This window comes from Pinus tabuliformis, chromosome 5_1 (genome assembly GCF_031772625.1).
Source record: "Pinus tabuliformis cultivar Carrire ecotype Pingquan chromosome 5_1, CPIR1, whole genome shotgun sequence".
Taxonomy (NCBI): Eukaryota; Viridiplantae; Streptophyta; class Pinopsida; order Pinales; family Pinaceae; genus Pinus; species Pinus tabuliformis.
The window spans coordinates 225,258,102-225,280,871 of record NC_142305.1 but is presented as its reverse complement, the minus strand read 5'-3'; positions in this window follow the sequence as shown (position 1 = coordinate 225,280,871).

Here is a 22,770-nt window from a genome sequence, read left to right as displayed (position 1 = left end):
CTGCGCTCAACCGCCAAAATATCCATTGCACGCTTAAGGGAGTCATTCAACCGGATAATGGTGTAATAAGCATTTAAGGAGTAGCAAGCCTTAAACGGCCATTTAATATATCTGTAATATCTGCTCATTGATTGGATCCGCAGCCATTTTTGAGAATTAATCTCTCAGCACGCTTCAATTGATATATCTTTCCCACCATGAGTCCTCATTATTATATTTCTATGTTACGGTTTTTCTTGCCTTTGTGCAGAATTCATCCTCCAACAGAAGCCTGAGCATGATGGGAAAGAAATCTAAGAAGACCACGGGTTCCGCTGCTACAACAGTTGCAGGACAAGCTGCCATAGATAAAAAGAAGGGCTTAATATCAGACACTACATGCACGGGTCTTACCAGAGCTACATGGCAAGGCACATATAATTTGATCGAAGCCGAACAACCAGAAAAGGTAGTAACAGAAGCTACTGCGGATCCTACTCGCAAGCCTGAGTCCACTCTCAAAGACTTAGCCGACTCCTTCCTTCACAGGATAGCGGCCAGAGAACAAATTCTCCCCTACACAGACGTCGTGCGATGGGCAATTGAGGAAATTCCAATCCTCGACAGAACCTTTTGCACCAGAGATGGGAGGATTTTTGGATCATTCAAGCCAGAACATCTAAGGCAAATGTATCATTTGCCTGAGCCAGAGAAAGTCTATAACAAGACCTTCCTGGAGAAATTTGTAGCTGATAATGAAGTAGAATCCGAACCCATCCGGGATTGGAGGCAGAATCCAGCCAAACACAAGCACGAGTCTTCCGGTAAGTACTCAGTCGATTCTTTGGCTTCTCCCTATTGTTATGCGGGGATAATGATGTGTAGGCTATGGGGATTACATGACTCTGCTAATTTTACCATAGAGATGGTTCCTCTAATGGAAGCAGCAGTAAACAGCATAATTATGGATTGGGCTACTATTCTCTCTGATAAGTTAGCCGTAGCTGTTAGTGATTTTAGAAAAGGTTCTATTGTTACTGAAAGGAAAATTCCCCCGTTTTATTACAGTGCATACATTTTAGATACGTTATGTTTTAATTCTGAGTTTCCAGTCCTTGGTTGGAGGTGGACTGCCCAAGACCCCTCACCCATTCATATATACCACCAGAAATTGTGGAAATCCTCTTACAAAGACCATTTGTATCAAATCTGCAATGGCTTTATGGTTCCCATTCATTATTCTATTTTTGATAAGCCCATTCCCAGAATCTCCTACCTAGCTTCCTTTGATTTATCGGCGGTAGCAAGTTGGTTTGGAGAAGAGAGATTTACCTACATTAGAGTTTTTGGTAGCCAAGCCAATCCGCATGTTCTCCCTTTGTATATTCCAGATAAACTGCTAGCAAGAGAGGTCTCCTATCAAATTATGGCAGAGAGTACTACACAGACTCTCAAGAAAGAAAAGAAGAGGGGCTGGCCCTCTTTTCCCTTGAGAATTGGTGTATATACTCTGCATGATCTCAAACACGCAGAAAAGGAAGCCACAAAGATGCAGTCTTTAACCCTGGCCACTATCCCGAATAGGATATATGATCCAACCAAACACGCCTATGCTGCATTAGAACAGGCCAAATTAACAAAATGTGACCATCAAGAAGATTGGTTTGACGACCTATTTGTTTTAAATGAAACAATAGGTCAAGCTAGAGAACTTGCTCGATTAAAATATAATGATCAAGGGGTAACTGAGTTCAATAAACTTAGGGAGCAGAGGTTGCAAACTCTGCCTCTAGATTTACTGGCAACAACCCCAGCGACGTCTTCAAGCGAGCCTGGTCGGCAACAGTCAAGCCAGCCTCCTGTTATAACAAAAGATCAAAAGAAGCAACAGGAAGAAAATCAGAAGAAGCAACAGGCAGAAAGGTAGAGGAAAGAACAAGCAGAAAAACAACAGAGAGCACAAATGGAACAAGAAGAGAAAAGGAAGAAAGAGGCAGAGGAACAGCAGAAGAGAGAACAAGAAGAGAAACAGAAAAAAGAACTGGCAGATAGGCAGAAAAGGGAACAAGAAGAACAGCAGAGGAAAGAGCAGGAAAAAGAGCAGCAGAAACAAACCACCGATGTCAATGTGGACACTACCATAGACCCCAAACTATTTCAAGGATGGCAGCAATTTCATTCCATCATCAGTGGATTGGAATGTTCAAAAGATGGGGACACTTCTAAGACAAATGATACGCAGGACATCACTTCTCCTCAGGTTCTAAGTGGAACCAGTGGCCCACCCATTTCCCAGGATGTTGAGGTAATTCCTAAAGACCCTTCCGATCAAATCGTTCTCCAAGTGGAAGATATTCCTCCCTTGGATGTTTTCTACAGCCCAAGGCATAGAGCAGTTGTGAAGCGATCAAGGAAAAGACAAAGGATTGATCAACCTTCTATCTTACCAGAGCAAACAGTTACGGGTAATGTAGTATGGAAGGAGGAATTGGACCCCTCCGATGACCTAACAAAGCTGTCACAGTATGCAGATGCCTATTCTGCAACAACTATCGACAAGGCATCGGAGGTAAGTCTTCTGCTGAATACTAAGGACCAAGATATTTTTGCATTACAGGCAGAGGTGACCGAGGCAAAACAGAGGGCAGCGCAAGCAGAGGAGCAGTTGCTGGTACAACAACAAATGAATGATCAATTAACCCAGCAATTGCAGAAAGAAAGGCAGAGGATCGACCAAAGCGCGATCCAGAAACAAAAGGAGTTATCGAAGGCATTGGCACAGTTGAGGACAGCAAATGAGCTAATGATAAAAACGAAGGACGAGCAAATAGCTCAATTATCGTCACGGCTCGAAGTCATAAAAGGCACCAAAAAGGTGGAGGATTTCAGAGCAGAGGCATCGCAAATAAACAGTGCTTTAATATCACAGATTAGACTCCTGTGTAATCAACTCACTGAGGCAGAACCATTGTGCGAGCTAACTACATCCATTAATCAGTAGGTAGATAAGGCCAGGAATGAGTTAGACCAGGCCGATGAGCTCATAAGTGGATATCTGGACTGGCAAGATTCTGATGTGGGAAAAGCAGCGAAGTTGCCTAGAATCCAAGAAACATATAAGGACATACTCTTTACAGAATGGCACACTCAAATGATGAAAGCAGAAAGGGCGGCTTCAAGATGTAAATTAACTGCCAGCAATATGATTGATCTAGTCAACAACACCCTCTACCTGGCAAACATGATCTCCCAATGTACACCTGGAAGAATAACAACAACAAATGTAATTGAGCAAACAAGTTATCCTGACTTAGAGGAGAAGGGGAGATTAATCGCTGGGGTTAACACTTTGACTTTCGATGCTTATTGGCTCTTTCTGATCAAGCCACACACACAAAGGTCTGCCCTCAAGTGTTTAATTGATGCACTCGGGTGTATAATTCCCGATATTCAAGATGCCACATACACTGCTCAGCTCAGTTCGCGCCTCAACAAACTGCCTGAAGTAGAGCCAATGCTGGCGATAAGTCAGCTCAGGTTTAAAGGCAAAGAGCCTACCTGATGAATCATTGCCGCCGATTGCCAGATCGCTCCAAGAAATAGGATCAATATTCATTGATACCAATTATGTAGGATTTCTGTTTATTAGATATTTAGATTAGCTTAGTATTTATAGACCCTTTCATTGTTTTGGAAAGGGTCGTAAAATTTTGTAATAGACTTAAAGACTGAAGTTTGCACTATTGTGCTTCAGCCTATATTCTTTTATGAAACTCGACCAATCATTCTCAATTTGACAAGGAAGTTTCTTTATGCAATTGCGCACTACTGTCTTTTGTTGGGGATGTTTTCTGAGTCGAAGGAAGAACTGTGACATAGCGATTGATATACGGGAGTGTTAATCAGCTTATATGGTACTTTTATCTGTATCTGTATTCATTCCTTTTATATGAATTATTGTGTAATTATTCTTGCTATTGTTGAATACATGTATGTGCTGTAACAGTAAATCTCTATCTCATTCCGCTATTGGATGTTTTGCGATATGCCTTTTTTTTAATCATGCATGTAACAATGATATAAATGATGAAGTGTAGTAATTTCGCTGTTATCGCTTTGCATAACTATTTATGCACAGTAGTCTTGAATGATTTAATATCTATGTTTTAGAGATGGAGTCATCTATATGCCTGTCTTAAAAGCACAGACCATCAAACGCTACGCTTTAGAAAATCGATAAGTTCCTGGGATAGATCATAGTTATTATATTTTATTGATAGTTTTAGTTATTCGCTTATCACCAACATATTCTATAAGTCATTCATCCATCCCGTCTACCTATAATTTTTGGGAAAATGGTCCCATTATCCCCAGTCGGAGCCACTATTCCAAATGGAAAAGGAGCTGTATCAAGGTCCGGACCGGGTGGTTTCCCCTATGTTGTTGCAGCGATTTTCGAGGTATCAACACATCCTTAAAATTTTCCCTAAGATTCACCACCTATTGTAGACCTCAAGCCCAACCAACAAAATATGGAAAGATTAGTATAAAAGATGTGACCCAGTTACCTTTGAGAACGAGCCTATTCATTATCATAAGATTGGAAGGTAGGTCAACATTGCATGTTGAAAGAAGATCATATCTAATATGGATTGAGGTGTTTGGAGCCAACACTCTTCAACTAGACCAAAGGAGTTCTGGCCAATATAAAATAATAGCTGACTAAGGCAAAAGAATGAAAACTAAAGAACTTTGGATATGGTGTGATCTTATTTTATTTTTCATTAGAATGGGTTCCATTACTTCATCCTTAACATATCATACTCGAGCCTATCGATCTGAGGGTGCCACAGATGAGGAGGTGGATAGATCACATGTCCCAACATGTAGGGCTTTCGACAATCAACTTTTCACCAACCTTCTTTGAATGGCTGCGCAAACAGTGTTTCATGATCAATGACTATCCTTACGCAATAATTGATTTTTATGATGACCCTAAGCTCACACTTTCTGAGGGTGAGGAATGGGGTGCTTCAGGTAAGAAATTTCGACCTTTTAAGTTTTAAGAGTTTTACAAAAAAAAAATTGTAATATTTTTTATGTTTTCGAGACTAAACTATTGATGTTTCATGCAGATGTGGGACCAGTTTGACCTATTGGTGCTTCATATCTCCATCTTGAAAAGGAACGACAACAGGAGGAGGAAGTAGAACCAGCATGGGTTGCTGTGGTGGGATGATATATGCTACTGGATACAAATGTAGCAAAGGTCCTATCACAGGTAGAGCGCCACATGGAGAGGTTGACACATGTAATTGATGATATTGCAGTTGATCAACTTCCATTGTGACTCCAATGATACACCATAGGAGTGCCTAGTTGTATCGGTCAACTACTATGCAAGATGGCTTGTGTAGTGTCATTCTATCATGAGCACATTTGATCATGTCTACTTAGATATTGCATGTAGTTTTTCATGTGGGCAATGTATGCCATATGTGTCTCGAGCACAAATTTTGTAAAACCAAACTTATCTCTCTCTCTCTCTCTCTCTCTCTCTCTCTCTCTCTCTCTCTCTATATATATATATATATATATATATATATATATATATATATATATATATATATATATATATATATATATATATATCGTTTTTTGTGTTTCTATTGTATTCTCAATATAATTTGATGTGAATTGAAAACTAATTACATTTGTTGCAAATGTCTATCTAAAACATGATTAGCTAGGGCATCTATCAATGTGTTTAGATTTCTAGAAATGTTTTCATATTGTATGAAATCCTAATGTATTTATAAAAGTATTACTCTTAAAACTATGCATAAGATGGTGGGACTGCTAACTGAATAGACACCGACAAGCTGTAGTACTACAACTTGTGAGTCAAGTCTGACGACTAAATGGCGGATACCATGTGCAATAGCATCAAAAAGTAGCTCAACCACTGCGCTATACTTAATGATGTTGTTAGTGGAGCGACCAATAAAAATCCCTTGCAAAGTCACTAACTCGCCACTTGGAGAAAATATAGCCCATGTTGCAGAATATAGGTTCAGAGTACTACGACTAGCACCATCAACATAACCAATAAAAGTTTTAAGAGATACCGACATCTGCAAACCAAACGTAAAATGGAATCAATAGAAATCATGAAAAACTCTGAAAAGGCACACAGTAAACACACTCAACACACCTATAGATAGTATGTACACAGTGAAAACTACACTTGAGATCATGCATAGTATTTTTTGAGGTATAGCCCATTTCTAGGTTGCACCAAGGGAACTCCATCAAAATATAATAACTCGTAGGCCCCTATTGCAAGGAATCGCTTGACAATGTATGGACCTAGCCATATGGGTTGAAACTTTCCTGAACCTAGCTTATCAGACTCCTAGCCATATAACAAGACAAGGTCTCCTTCCGAGAAGGCACGGGGCTTGACACTCTTGTCATACTACACCTTGATGTGTTTTTTATGAGCTTTGTTAGCTAGAGAAGCACCACGCCAGGTTTCATCTAACCAAGTCAAGTGTAAAAGACTCTCTTCCTCTATGGAAGTGGCAGTAAGAAGTTAAATAGCTAGTTTAAATGATGGAATTTCAGATTTAATTTGGAGGATAGTTTCTAGACATACACCAACTAAAAGGGTGTGAATCCAGTAGCCTTCCTAACTAAGGTTCGATATGCCTAGAAATTAGCGTAAATAAGAAAATGCCAATCCAATTTTTGGACCCCTACCATGCATTGAAGAATCATCTTAAGAGCTTTGTTTATGGCCTCGATGTGTTCGTTAACCTGAGGATAATAGGGAGTGGAAATTTCATGGGAAAGTCCTAGCTTAGCAGTTAGTTCGGTCATCATATGGTTGCGAAAATGTTTTCCATGATCCGTAAATATTGCTAGTGGAACACCAAACCATGAGATGACGTGGTTGAAAAATAAGTATACAACCATTTCGCAGGTGTTGTTGAATGTAGGCATCACCTCGACCCACTTAGTATAGTAGTCAACAACGAAAATAATATAACCATGTCCTCGACCGAGTGAGGGTTACATGTAATAAAGTCGATACCCCATTTTTCAAAGGGACCAACATGATAATGGGATGCAATGGAGTAGGTAGAGGATGGGTCTTACAATCAAATATCTAGCATGCATGACACTTCTGGACAGTGAGAATGCAATCTCGAAACATGGTATGCCAGAAGTAACCAGCACGTAAAATTTTCTAGACGGTAGCATAACCAGATAAATGTCCTCCACATGCCTCCGAGTGTCATTCATTTAAGACTTTCTTGACCCCCTTTAATTTGAGGCACCTTTGTAATATTGTATCGATACCACGACAGTAAAAGGTGTCACCGATAATGATGTAATTTCGGGCTTGGTAACAAATACATCGCTGCTCCGAGCGAGAGTTATTAGACCATAAAGTATGGGTCTAGAGATAAAGCAATAAATATCCATACCATAGTTTAGATGACAAGGTCAAAAACAATGACTCGTTGAGAATAAAATCTTCAGATGTAGATTTTGAATCAAGGGAAGGGAGATCGCACATTAGTTCCATGAAAACTACGGATTTCTTCGACTTCAATTTGATGAACTCTAAGTTGAATTCTTGTAATATGACAATCCATTTCGAGTACTTGCCCCCCGAAAATTGACATTACAAGATGAATGTCATAGGGTTGCAAAATGACCATAGTTTTGCAGAGAAGGATGTAATGGTGAAATATTTGGATGGTTTGAATGGCTGCCAAAGCTAACTTTTTACATGAGAATATAGGATCTCAGTATCCTAAAGGTTCTGACTTAGATAGTAAATGGGGTGTTCAGTCCCTAAATCATCTTCTTGGACAAATACTATTTCTATATTATAAATAGAAACAACAAGGTATAGGAAATAATTGCACTAATAGTTAGGGGGTATAGAAGAGATGCTCGACCCAGAACATCTTTTATGGAATCAAACGTTTTCTGAGTTGAGTCATCCCGATGGAAGGGAACCCCTTTTTTCAGTAATCTAGTAAATCCCTTGGTCAATTCAACATAATTAAGGATGAATCTAAATAGAAATTTGGCTTTCCCTTTGAGTCTTTGTATCTGAACAAAAGAAGATGGTGCAGACAAATAAAAAATTTCATGTACTTTCAATGGATTGATACAAATTCCTTGTTTCAATATAACGAAACCTAAGAGTAGACCAGAAATGATACAAAACACACATTTGTGTGGGTTAAGTTGAATGCTATAATGTCTACAATGAAGGAGAATAGCCCGAAGATGCATTGGATGATTAGCCTGATCTTTTGAGTAAGTAGGGAGGTCATCCAAATATGGTTGAAAAGTGTGTTTGATATCATGAAAAGCGTAATCCATGGCACATTGAAACATGCCCCCAAAATTCTTTAAACCGAACAAGAGTTTCCTATAGGTGAAAGTGCCCCAGGGACAAATAAAAGAATTTTTAGGTTGGTCCTTCAGGAGAATGTGATTTGATTATATCCTAAAAATCTATCCATAAATGAATAACTTTTGTAGCCACCATAGTTGTCAACAATCTGGTCCATAAATGAGGTGGGATAATTTTTCTTCAGACATGCACACTTCACATCCCAATAATTGACACACACTCAAATGATGCCCTATTTATTCATGATAGGGACTACATTGGACACCCAATCAGTAAAAGGAACGAGACATATCAAACTAGCTCGAAGAAGCTTTTCAAATCCAGCCTTAATACCAATAGCCTTCTTGGGATGGAATAGATGAAGGCACTGCCAGATTGATTTTTCATCTGGATACGTCTTTATTTCATGTACAACTATATTTGGGTCGATACCTGGCATCTCCTCGTAGGTCCAGGAAAATAAATCTCGAAACTCATGAAAAAGGGTGTTAGTGTCGGTATCTTCATCCCTCCATCAGTGATCAAATTCTCTTGTTGCGTTGCATGTTAGGTGTCTCATCTGATCATGTGCATTCCATTAGGGTCATGGATCATCTGATGGTAGTGGAATTTAATAAATTTTCCCTCATGTTTTTACCTGCTGGCCCATTTTCATACATTTAGGTCATTTGCAGTCATTTTTTGTCCTTAAATCTGCAAAAGTCATTTTTTAGGGTTTTAGGTCTAGGTTTTCATCAATAAGGTCTTGGAAATGCTCAATAATGGTTAGTAGGCACATGAGGAGGTCAAATAAAGTCTCAGCTACAAAAATTTCAATAATCACATGCTCAGTGATTGATTTTTCCTCAAAACCCTGTTTTGAGGAAAAACAGAGTTTTTTTATATTTCATGTACAAAATATCATGTAATTTCATTTTCTATATGTAATAATTTCAAGAGGTGGCCCTCATCACCTTGCCAAGCCTCTGCAACTCCATTTCCTGCAAAAGAAGCAAAATGTCAAAGCATTTAGTCCATCAAAAGGCAAAAAGTAAGACAAATTGCCCAAAAGAGAGTTTTAAAAAAGCAAGTGAAAAGCAAACATTAGCAAAGTGGGTTCTCATAAGTCAAAAATTAAAATCATTGCTATATAAAATGTTTTCATGTCAAAGGAGGTTCATTTGTGTCCAAAGGAGAAGAGAGCAAGTGCAATTTTCGTTTTCGAAAGCCAAGGGAGCGATTTTGCAGTTAAAAGGTGAAAATTTGCAGGCGCGGCGCACCTGGTCCGCGCAGTGCACACAGAGCACAGTATACATTGTAATTTTTAACTGGCGCGATGCACTAGAGAGGTGCATGCACCTATGAGGTGGCGCAGCGTACTAATCTTCAAGGCCAAAAATCGTTTAAATCTTCCTCCAAAGCCTCTCAAATCGTAAATTCCTCATTGCACAAGTAAGTCAACACTCCCATATGCCCAATGCATGAGTTTGCTTCAGTATTCATGGTGATTCAATAGGGAAAAATTTAAACCCTAGTTCCTTGCACAGTTTGTTGAGAAAACTGCCTAGGGTTTACAAATCATTGTTTTTGCTGCTAAATCCCACCCCTACCATTTTCACTCCCTCACTACATTTCATTCACCTATTTTCTCCCTCCCTTTTCATTCATACTTACCTATTCCCTATTCCCCATATCCCTAAAATACTAACCCTAATCCCTACCTTCACTTATCCCAAACCCTAATTGATATCACTAAACCCAAATATCATTCCCAAAACCTTTCCATTTTCCCTAACCCTACAAGCACCATCTCCAACCCCTCATACACAGTCCTTTCATAGTCCTTCTCATCAATCCCTATCTTTCAACAGCAAATACCTATTGTCTCCCTAAAATCTCTTCATACTCATCTAAGAAAACTCAAGCATTGGCAAACATGGAGTTAGATTCTTCTTATGACAGAAATGAGGAAACAGTCAGTGACTCTTCTAGAGAAATTCATGCACCAAAGAGACCTCATAAGAGTGGAAAACATAACCGGGAGGATCCTACTTCACTTGCTGAGCTGTTGGCTTGCCCTTTTGCTATCACATGCTTCCAACATCAATCTTGCTATCAATTTTGTGAGATGGTGGAAAGAGTTAAATACCACCATGAGCTTGCCAGACTCTTTGTGCTCCATATTCACAATGGCCAAGTCAATTTGGCAGGTGTGACATTCACCTTGACACCTGGGAATATAGCTCAAGCAACCGGTATTCCGAATGTAGATGAGCAGTGGAATAAGGGGCAGTTGATAGACAGGGATCATTATGAGCCTTATATCAAGGCTGGTTTTCAGAGACATGTCAGTAGGGTCTTCCCCTTCAGGTACCTACAGGACACATATGCTCCCCTGATGAAACTCATAATCAAATATTTCAGTTGTGAAGGCAGATTTTCTTGCTTATACACCTATCATATCAAATTGTTGATGCATTTCACTAGGGTGAGGATGATGAACCTCCCCTATTTCATTTGCCGGAATATTGAGAAAATGACCACATTAGTGCAAAGGAAACCTCCTCATCAGCAATGTAACAATATCTAACACTTTGCACTAATGAGAATTGTGGTTTTGCATCAGCTTGGTTTACTGAATGTTTCAAGGGAGGATTTCATTTCACATGAGGTCTTCACAGGTCCTCAAGTGCCCTCATCAGTTTTTCATGAGGTAGGAGAGCATTCACATTAGCAAGAGGTGCATGAAACACAAACCACTAGTGTGCCAGCGTTTGTCACATACCAAAAGGGAACTAGAAGATTGTTTGCAGCAGCACAATGAGTACTATCTCCCCCCAGGGTGGAAGGGGTCTCGTTTCCTTCATCAGTAGAGCAGGCACAGGATAAGGGTAAGCAACCATTACATGATGAGGGACCTTCAGAAGGTCAAGGGGCAGACTTCATTCTCATTCAGGGTGATGACACTGATTTGAGCTCAAAGCTCAAGGAGATCATTCGGGAGTAGCAAGATGACATTCATGACTTGCCTCTCAACCTGGAAAGAGCCAAGTGGATAATCAACTATTTTGAGTAGAGAAACAAATAGTTAGAGGATCAGCAAACCATAATGGAGCTCCAAAACATAAGGGCAAACTGGTAAGTTGCCAAGAGGAGGAAAGTCAAGTTGACATCACTTGAACAAGAAATTGAAGCTGATCGTGAATCTTGGCTTGAAAGGAAAAACATACACTTGGAAAAGATACTAGAGAAGGCCAATAGAGAAAAAAATATGTTGAGGCACATGGCCTACCACTACTTGGCAAGAAAAAAAGCTTGCGAAGTGAGAATCAAGACTTTGAAGGCCAAGTTGAGGAAAGCATTGAGGAAGAGAAAAGAGCAAGATAGACTCTAGATATTGGCTGAGGCTTCCTTAGCCCAACACAGCACTTGACGAAGGACACTCAGCCCAAATTTCAAGAAATTTGGGAAAAATTTTGCAAATTTGGAATTTTTGGACTAAAAAATAGGTTTTTCTACTTGGTGTGCCACGCCACCTGGTGCGTGCTTTTTCTAGGGACCTCCTTTGGAGGAAAACTTAGCATTTTTGGATTCCTCAGGAAAAAATATGAATGCTCACACATGGCCTAGAAATTTTGACTAGTTTTGAGCTTCCAAAAGGGTCAAAAACACCTCAAAAATGCCCTTTCTGCTCCTTTTTGGCCACATAGGAAGAAATGTTGGGAGAACTTAGTTTTGGAGGGGTAAATGGAGACCAAATTTAGAAATTTAGTTTTCCTAGAAAGTAGACAGACATACCTTTCCAACAAGCCCACTTGGAGAAAATTTGGTGCATGGGAAGGCCTCCAAAATCAGCTCCAAAGTAGAGCGGCGCATAAGGATAGGAGCGCGACACACAGGATGAAATTTTGTCATTTTGGCCAAAAACTCTGTTTTTCGCCTAGTTTTTTCTCAGTTTGACTTTTCTCTCTCTTATAGTCAAACTTATGATGTAATTTGATGTGGCTTGATGGATTTTGATGTAAATATGCTAAATTTTCACTCATGGAGGTAGATTCATCATGAAAAGGTAGTTTTCAACTGAATGAATTAGTTTCCTAGGTTTTAGAGGCTAGCTGTTCCACTGCCTACTTTTCAGTTCTTAGTTTAGATCTTGTTGAAACAGCTCCTAAACTCATGAATTCGACCCCTAAAGTGTAGCATGAGTTGTTTTTTTCCTATATCTAGTAGTTTTTCAGTCATTGGAAAAGGTTTGACTCTTGTGATGCTTTGAGCATTATTGTATACTGATTTCTACAGTTTGGCAAAGGAATAGACCAGGGTTTGCAACACTTTGTTGGATTCTTGTGGCAACTTGATTTGGTATTGTTTTTCCTTTTGTAATTGCAAAGTTTACATGTGTTTATGTATGCCATCATCTCTCTATGTTCATCGTAACTAAATGAAACAAGGATAAAGGTAGAATTCATTGATTTTGCAGTGCTCTACCTAGGGTTTGTTTAGTTATTTATGTTTTCAGCTGTTTGAAGAGGATACCTGAGACTTTCATGCCCTCTCCAACTCCTCACCAGTCTAAAATCTCTCCATCTCACTCAATTTTAACTACTAAACCATTTTCCTACCTCGCCCCATAGAGATATCTACAAGAATGTGTCCATTCCCCAGACTCAAATCTGCCTTTCACATTTGAGCCAGCAAACCAACATTAAACTCAATAAAATTCCTCTGTGCACATACCTAGCCTAAAAACAGTCTTTACATTAGTCATCTCAAACTTTATTGACCATATTCTTCTGATATTGACAAGGAGAGAGCCATCTCCCGACCTGGTAGGGCTAGCTACCAGTTTAAGCGTGGTTTGATGTTACCCTAGATCCTGCCTTTCTCAGCCTAAGGTAGATTTAGGACCTAACATATTGGCGACCATACTGGGGAAGAAAGTTTACTATCATTGTTTTTCTTTGTAGACTACAGACAAAGCCTGAAGTTAGCCAGGTAGCCTTCGAAACGCTCTCACTTTGCATTAGCGAAAGTAGAAGAATGTTGCTTTAGTCAATCTCTCGTCTAGTTTATAAACTAAACATCTAATCTAAATGATTACCCCAGTATCATAAAGCAATTCTAGACTTTGGATGATGAGTTTAGAATTTGATAGGTTGAACAAGTTGATTTTGTCCATTTGATTTTGGGATTAATTCAACACACTGGCTTCCAGACGATACACCAGGTCCAACCCTGATCCTAATCGTCCTCCTGTGTATGAAAACCCAAATCTCATCCAAATAATTCTCCGACAAGAAAGTTCTATGATTCCTGTGTTCAAATCTCATTCATGTCCTGTTGTTTTTGAATATCTTGAATATCTTGAGTTTGAAAAATGTTTTGATCTGTCATTGTTTGAGACTAAATCTGAAAGTGTTGTTGGTTCTACTGTCTTAAATCTGAAGTTTGTTAAAGATCTTGAAACTGAAAGGGAAAATAGATCAATTGACTGCTACATCTTGAATCTTAAAACTTCCATTGTGGCTTCAAATATTCCCGATTTCTTAGAATCAACATCTGCAACTCTTGGTTCATCTGTTATTGCATCTGGTTCAGGAATTCCTACTGAACCTCCTTTCATTCCCACCATTCCTGTGTAGCCCACTATATCAGATCAGAGACCTCTTGTCTCTTCTCCCCCATCAACCCCATCAACACCTCAAACATCTCGTATTTCATCTCCTCCTTCGACACCTCATACACTAATTACATCGTCAGCTGCTATCATTGTTCTGACTCCTCCTACATCCCCAAGGCCAGTTGTAAATCCACCTAGAGCAATGGCTGCCCGATATGCACCCCTTGTGTTGCCTCAAAACTTGGATGCCATGCCCACTGACTACCAAAGAAAAATCCCATTGTTTGATGGCACTCCTCAAAGTATCACAGCTCAGTAGCATGTGGATAGGATGACTGATTTCTTTGACCTTCATGAGATTGATGCCGAAAATGTGACTATGAGACTATTTGTGCAAACTTTTGGAGGTGAAGTGCAGAAGTGGTTCAGAGCTTTGCCAGCTGCAAGTATCACTACATTGCCCAATCTTCAGAGACAATTCTTGGATCACTAGGAGGTAAAGAAAAACCCTCTTCAAATTCTTTCTGAATATGAGAACATCAAGAGGAATGTTGGTGAGAGTGTCCAAGATTATTGTGTCAGATTCAATACTGTTTACAATGCAATTCCTGCTGATATAAAGCCACCAATGGGGCTGACTTTGATTAAATTGGATTTGATCCCGACATGGCATATCAATTGAGAGAAAGAGATCTGTCCACATTGGAGGACATGCGAAAAATTGCGGTCAGCGTTGAGGCAAATCTGCTTTCTAAGAGAGCTAGAGCAAAGGCCGAAAAGAAGGTGACCATAAAAGAGGAAGCTTCTTCTTCTCGAGAAGATGCTTGATAGGCTTACAATTGCTGATAAGCATGAAACACAAGTCAGAAATCCAAACTTCCGTGGTCAGCAGCAACCACAATTTAGAATCAAGCAACGAGAATAAAGAGCACAAGACCAAGCAGCACAATAGCAAGTAAAGACACCCGTACATCAGAATTTTGTACATGGCCTGGAATCAGATGATGATGAGAACATAATTGGTGAGGAGAATCATTTATTTACACCTGATGATCTACCCATTTATATCATCGAAGATGAAGAGTATTCAGAAAGCTCAGTTGTACAAAAAGATGAAGATTTCATCTTGGAAAATGAAACAATTCTTGAAAAAGAGTCTGATGAATATCAGAGGGTATACATGAATGCTTTGACAGCCCAGCAGTGATAATATTCACTCAGGAGTAGAGAGGTTCCCATCAATCCAATTCAAAAGAGGAAGGAAGTGACATCGCCAAAGAATGATTCTCCAATAGCGCAGAGAAAGGGAAAGGAGACAGCTGATCCTACCACTAGCAAAACACAATCAACAAATGAAATATCCAGTCAGCCAAATGTATCAAAGGAGAAGACTGAAAAGAAGGATGCTCCAGTCAAATAGGTAGAGAAAACATCAGCCTTCAGCTTAGAAAATGAAATTTCTAAGTTAAAAGTGTCAATTCCTTTGATTGAATTAATGAAGAATAGCAGCTATAAAAGTCATATGTTGAAGATTTTGAATTTGGATCCATTATATAATATGGTAAATTTGGAGGATGACCAGCCTGAACTTATCTTTGGGCCAGCATTACAAGGTCAGTCCGAGGATAGTGATGTAGCTCCTTTTTACATCAGCCTTAGATTACATGATTATGTATTGGACAATGCAATGTTTGACTCAGGAGCCTCGCATAATCTCATGCCTAAAGCAATCATGGAAAAATTGGGTTTAGATATCACTCGCAAGTACCATGATCTATATTCCTTTGATTCTGGTAGGGTCAGATGTATTGGGCTTATTAAAGATTTGGTTGTCACCTTAGATCAGATTCCAGTGAAGAATGTTTTGATGGATGTGGTTGTGGCAGATATTCCTTCTAGATTTGGTATGCTTCTTTCCAGATCTTGGGGAGAAAAACTCAAAGGGACATTGTAGCTTGATATCTCCTATGCTACTATTCCCGCATTTGGTCAGTTGTGGAAATTATACTGGGAGAAAAAGATGAAGTACATGATCACTAGCAAGGAGAAACCTCTAAATCATCCAATCAATTATGTACATACTGATTTCGAATCTTTTGTTCTATATTCTGATAGTTTTAATGATGTAAATAGTCAAGTAGTTGAAATAGAAGATATTCCAGAGATCACTGAAAATTTCAAAGTTGTACTAGATCAAGAAAGACAAAAGCTTGATAGTATCGCTGAACAATCAGCCTTCCGACAGCAGCAAAAAGTTGATGGACAACAAGCAAAAGAAGAAGAGCAAACAGAGTTTCAGCATTTGGAGGATGAAGCTGGTTTGTGGAAAGGTGTCGGAATTGGCATTTGGATACGCAGCCCTGTATTTCTTCCAAACAAAGTGCCGAGTAATGTAAGGGTTTGTTCGTATAAATTAGCTTTTGATTATTCAAATAATGAGGCTGAATATGAGGCTTTAATTGCTAGTTTGAAAATCCTTAAGTTAAATGCTAAAAGAATTTCAGTATATGGTGACTCCGAGTTAGTTATCAAGCAAGTGAAAGGTGAATACCAAACTAAGCATCCTCACATGCGGGCTTATCGTAATGCGGTATTAGATATTTTGAGATTGTTTCCAAATTACACTTTGTTGGAAATAATACTGAGGGGGAGGGGGGGAATCAGTATTATTAAATCAATAAAACTTTTTCATTTCCATATTAAAATTCATATATGCTACATCAGTTAAGGCAAACCGTGTATATACACAACTGTGTGGAATGCAACAAGCGTATATCCAGTAAACTTATGATTCAGTTAGTTGATCCTTAATGAGTGCATTAGAACATTATTAACCATATGAACAGTAAACAGGAGCAGTAAAATAGAATAGATCATCACACACAAGAATCACACATGAACACCATGATGTAAGGTGGAAACCCAATGTGCGTGAAAACCACCTGCTTCAAGTCGTCTTAATCTTCTTTTTAATAAGAAACTTCTTTTACAATGGTTCTGTACTCATGCAGTCTTATACCAGTACACAAGCTTCTACCTGCAGAAGGCTACAACCTTCTCTCGTTCTCCAGACTCTCCTAGAAGGGAGCTACAACCCCCTTAGCTCTTGTACTAGCCGATCCATTTACTAGTACGTAGGTGCCAGCCTACTGAAATGCTCCAACCCTTACTTGTTTTCCAGCTGCTACTGCAAGGGAGCTACCACCCCCTTAGCTCTTGTACTAGCTGATGTACTAGTATGTAGGTGCCGACCTACAGAAGGCTACAACCTTCTCTTTCTTCCTCCAGGTACCACGTTTCATAAATTTTCAGACTAGATACTCCTGAAGCACAACACAATAATTTGAAGGCCACGTTTCATCCAATTTTCATACTGGACCCATTAATATCATTGAAGCACACAATCAATCAACACTAGCATCATCAATCTCTGAATCACCCAATACTGAATCACTGAAACCCTGTCAACAAAATGCAGTCACCAGAACACAGAGCAGAACACTGAACTCTGCAACAATATTCAGAACCAACTGTATCATCAAAAATCATGCATCAGAGTGCATACGCTACTTGGAAGTGTCGAACCAGCATGTATACGCAACTTCACCAAAGCGAACCAGCGTATATGTCATTAATTACTTATTCATAACTTCGCTGCACTTCCTGACTTCAGACATACCCAGATCATTACATATACAAAGATAATACGTATGTTAGCAACTAGATCTAGTTCATCAGATCACATAAAGATAAGTCATTCTGATCCTGATCCATTATAGATCTCATCCATCAATACTGAAGCTAAACATAATCAACCAATCTAAATATGCAGAATACTGACACCAGTAAACAGTCATCAGAACTCATCAACAACCAGAAACACTTGTAACCTCAAACATCATAGCTCATATGGTATATGCTACTTAGATATATCTAACCTACGCATGTACGCATTTCTATCATAGTCAACCAGCGTATACATCTATAAATATTCATTCATGAGTTGTAGCTATTTCAAACTTAAGTTATACCCAGATCAGAACATTACATGCGTCAGTATACAGATCTAGAATAAACATGATCAAACCATATAGAGATGATTCATTCCAAGCCATTAGATCCCAATCTATCCTTAGATCTTGTTCTCCATCAACCGCTGAGATTCCTCCTTAGCTCAGATCAAGCAAAGCATCATGAACCCATAACCTACATACTAGATCTCATACTTCATCAGATATTCAAGACTTTCTCAATCCATTTTCCTAATGATCTTCTTCTCCTTTTATAGTCTTAGGCCTTACTCAATACCATGGTCCAAAACCATTGAGAACCAATACTAGGGACCCAATTCCTAGGTTTAGTACTTCGGATGCGATACCAAGGACCAAAACCATAGGTATAAATACCACGGACCCAAAATAAGCTTTCCCACATGTACACGCTTTTCCGTGCATGAAAGTGCGTGCATACGCATACGTGACTTTTGATCAACAATCTCGCGTGTATACGCACCTTTGTATATAGTGAACCTGCGTGTATACCCTACTTGGTATATAGCGAACCTGCGTATATACGCGACTTGGTACATAGTGAACCTGCATATAACCTGCATATGTACGTGACTTGGTATATAGTGAACCTGCGTATATACTCTTCTTTCTTCATTTTTGTAGTTTGATCATCAATTCTTTGCTACTGACCTCCTGCACTATAATCTGTCATCTTGCCATCGAGGACAACACTTGTATCATAATGCCAACAATCTCCCCCTTTGGACTTGATGGCAAAGCTAACTTGTCATACTGAGAACTGTCATCTGATTCCTTTGAGCTATCCTGCATCCCATGTATTCTGTCACATCTGATATCTCTTCTGTAGATTCATCTAGATATATATAAGTGAGTTGTTCTTCTACGAGTGGGTTTCCATCAAGTACAACACATGCATCATAATGCCAACAATCTCCCCCTTTGGACTTGATGGCAACAACACCAAATCACTCTCCCTCTTTGACATCAAGGGAAAAGGGTGGACTAAGATATTCTCTTTCCTTGATAAACATTCTGTTGTCCATACTCCCCCTGAGTACCTGCTGAATGAGCTCCCCCTTTGTATATGCCAAGGTGTAGTAATCTAACCATGCTCCCTCTGAGTACATGCTGAAGTCTCTTCTCTACTGAAGTGTGATGTTCGTGCTCCCCCTGACTGTAAGCAAGGTCTGCAAAACGATGTTCTACAAGAAGAACATGACTCTATCATAAATGACCTTCCTATCACCAAGGACTCATACATACATCCATTTCCCAACCCAGTGGGGATATACCAATATTGACTCATCCACCCAACCAAGTGGGGATATGCTAGATACCAAATGTTTATACATGACTGAACTATTACATCATCCTTCCCATGCATAGAGGGGGTACAAATTACATCATATGACCAAAAGGGATTCATCAAATGACTACAATAGACAGAGACAAACTATTACATCATGAGTCTTGATATGAACTTTACATGACATTTATAAAAGAGACAAAACATCTAAATAAGATCATGATACTTATCAGCAACTATCATACACAATGTATGATCTGCTCCATAATCATCTGACAACAACATCTAGACCAGCAACAAGGTATGTCTGCATCAACTCATCCTTTTGAATAGAATTTTGCATATGACGTACAGAATAATTCACATTATATCATATGTGAAAAATACCATAGCCATCTCATCAACATCAAGATCTGCATGATCCAAGTATCATCACATGGGAACATTTGCATCAATCAACATATGTAACCTATCATCATATAGGTAAGAACTTATCATCATCATGTCTCCAACAATGCAACTTTGAGTAAACATTCATGTATCCAACACTATGTATCTTGAGCTCAAGATCATTTGTCAAGACTTCTTGATATCATCAACAACAACAATCCTCATCCACAAGAGCGCCAAGAACTATATGAATCCTGCATCATAATTGTATTATATGATCTTTATGCATATGATGACAACAGCATATGAGTGACTCGTCATCAAGTGTATTCAAGCTTTGTACTTCCCCTTATCCTTATGAAGATCACCATGTAAGCACCATATATGCATCCACAAATCTGATCAGAACACCAACTATGTAAGCCCAAGAATCATATGAGATTTTGTCATGGACAACTCATAACCATATCATAGCAAGATGTATCATTTAGCCATATAAGCATCATCACTAAGGACTACTAACCATAATGCCAACAATGTATTATCAAAAGCATATGCTCCTCCTAAACCTATGCCATCTTGCTTACTGTCAGATCTGATCATGCATATATCAGCAAGAAGTATCATCATCCACAAGTTAAGATCAAATCATTCCTAAACATCTTACAAGTATCAATACATTTCCACACAACATCAACAGATTGTAACCATTATGAAACAGAGCAAATAATGGACTGAATCATATCAGACCCCTTTTCCTGAGCATGTCCCATTTCTTTTCCTCAAACTAACATATACGCAACTGTGCAGTGTCTAACTCGCATATATACGTGACTTCCCTTTATGAAACTTGCGTATGAGATTTAGGATACTAAAGTTTTACACTTTCAACTCCATCTAAGTCTGTTATGTATGTACATTGTGCTGTGCCACATTTTCCTGACTGTACTTCCTTCTTCTTCCATATCTTAAAGTGTGATGATGTTTTCTCCTTTCAGTATGGTGCCCGTACTTTGTTCCTGCATTCCTTAGCTATATGTCCAAGCTTGTTACATGCATAACATCTCATATATTTCATATTCCTTCTGTAGCAATCAACAGCTCTGTGACCAAACATATTGCAAGAAAAACAATATCCCTTAAAGTACCTGGAATATGATGATATTTCTGTGTGATGGTCTTGAACCATACTTCTTCTGCATCTGGCTGCAACATGTCCAAGATTATGACATACATAACATTCAACATTATTCATCGGAGGAGTAAAAGGTTTTCTTTGAAGAATTTCTTTCCTTGGCTGTTGATGGGGTTGTCCTCTCATATCCTTGTTGATTATTTTAGATTTTACATTAGAGTTCATTGCCTCTCCTTGTGAGCTAGATTCATCTTCAACAGATTCATAAAAACCAAGGCCAATTTTGATAGCAGGAGACCTTTGACTACTAAGAGTATCATCCAAGACCTTAGTACTATCTTGAAATCGTAAGAGCTTATCCTTTTCTTTTAAGTTATCTTTAAGAATATTTACCTCAACCTGATGTTGCTCCTCCTTTTCATGATACTGCTTCTTCATGTTTTCTTCAGCTTTTCTTCCTTCTTCCAACTGATGTCTTAGTTCAAGAACTTCGTTTTCTTGTTTTTCAAGAGCTTGGAGTAGTTCTTTATGCTACTGATTTGATTCTTCGAGATCTTCTTTTAGCGAGAGGATCGTAGCTTCAATACTTTCATAGTAACTGGATCTATCTCTGAGTTTCTTGATTGTTGTGCTCCTTACATTGACTTCATTTCTTAATGATGTTACTTCATCCTGCAATTTTTGACATTGATCTTCCTTGTCCTTGAATAACTTCCTTACCTTGTTTCCTTCCTCTAGTTGATCTTTTAGTTTGGTAGCTTCTTCTTTGAAGGCACATTCCCTTTTGTTCAATAGATCTTGTTGATCTCTAATTTTGTCTGTAAGCCTTTTAAATTCTGTCTCTAATTGATATCTTTCTTGCTCACCCATAAGAGCAAATTCAGTTGTTTCACTATCAGTTTCATCATCTTCAAATGGATGGATAAATGTATCACTAGAGTATAACAAATTCATACCTGCTAGTTCTTTTTCTTGTTCATCTTCATTCTGAAGTGATTCTGAATCTGAGGTGCTTCTTCCACATATTCCCCAATCGATTCTCCCACTATCATAGCTCTTCTGAGATGTCTTCTTCTTCTTAGGCACTTTCTTCTTAAGCTTCTTTCCCATTGATCTATGGATCTCCTTCAAGTGATCAAGCTTCTACCAAAGGAAATTCTTTGATACCAATTGTTGGAAATAATACGGAGAGGGGGTGGTGAATCAGTATTCTTCAATCAATAAAACTTTTTCATTTCCATATTAAGATTCATATACGCTACATCAGTTAAGGAAAACCGCGTATATATGCAACTATGTGTAATGCAACAAGCATATATCCAGTAAAATTATGATTCAGTTAGTTGATCCTTAATGAGTGCATCAGAACATTATTAACCATATGAACAGTAAACAGGAGCAGTAAAAAAAAATAGATCGTCACACACAATAAGCACACATGAACACCATGATGTAAGGTGGAAACCCAATGTGGGTGAAAACCACTTGCTGCAAGTCGTCTCAATCTTCTTTTTAATAAGAAACTTCTTTTACAATGGTTCTTTACTGGTGCAGTCTTATACCAGTATGCAGGCTTCTACCTGCAGAAGGCTACAACCATCTCTCATTCTCCAGACTCTCCTGGAAGGGAGCTACAACCCCTTAGCTCTTGTACTAGCCGATCCATTTACTAGTACGTAGGTGCCAACCTACTGAAATGCTCCAACCTTTACTCGTTTTCCAGCTGCTATTGGAAGGGAGCTACCACCCCCTTAGCTCTTGTACTAGCTGATGTACTAGTACGTAGGTGCCGACCTACAGAAGGCTACAACCTTATCTTTCTTCCTCCAGGTACCACGTTTCATAAATTTTTAGACTGGATACTCCTAAAGCACAACACCATAATTTGAA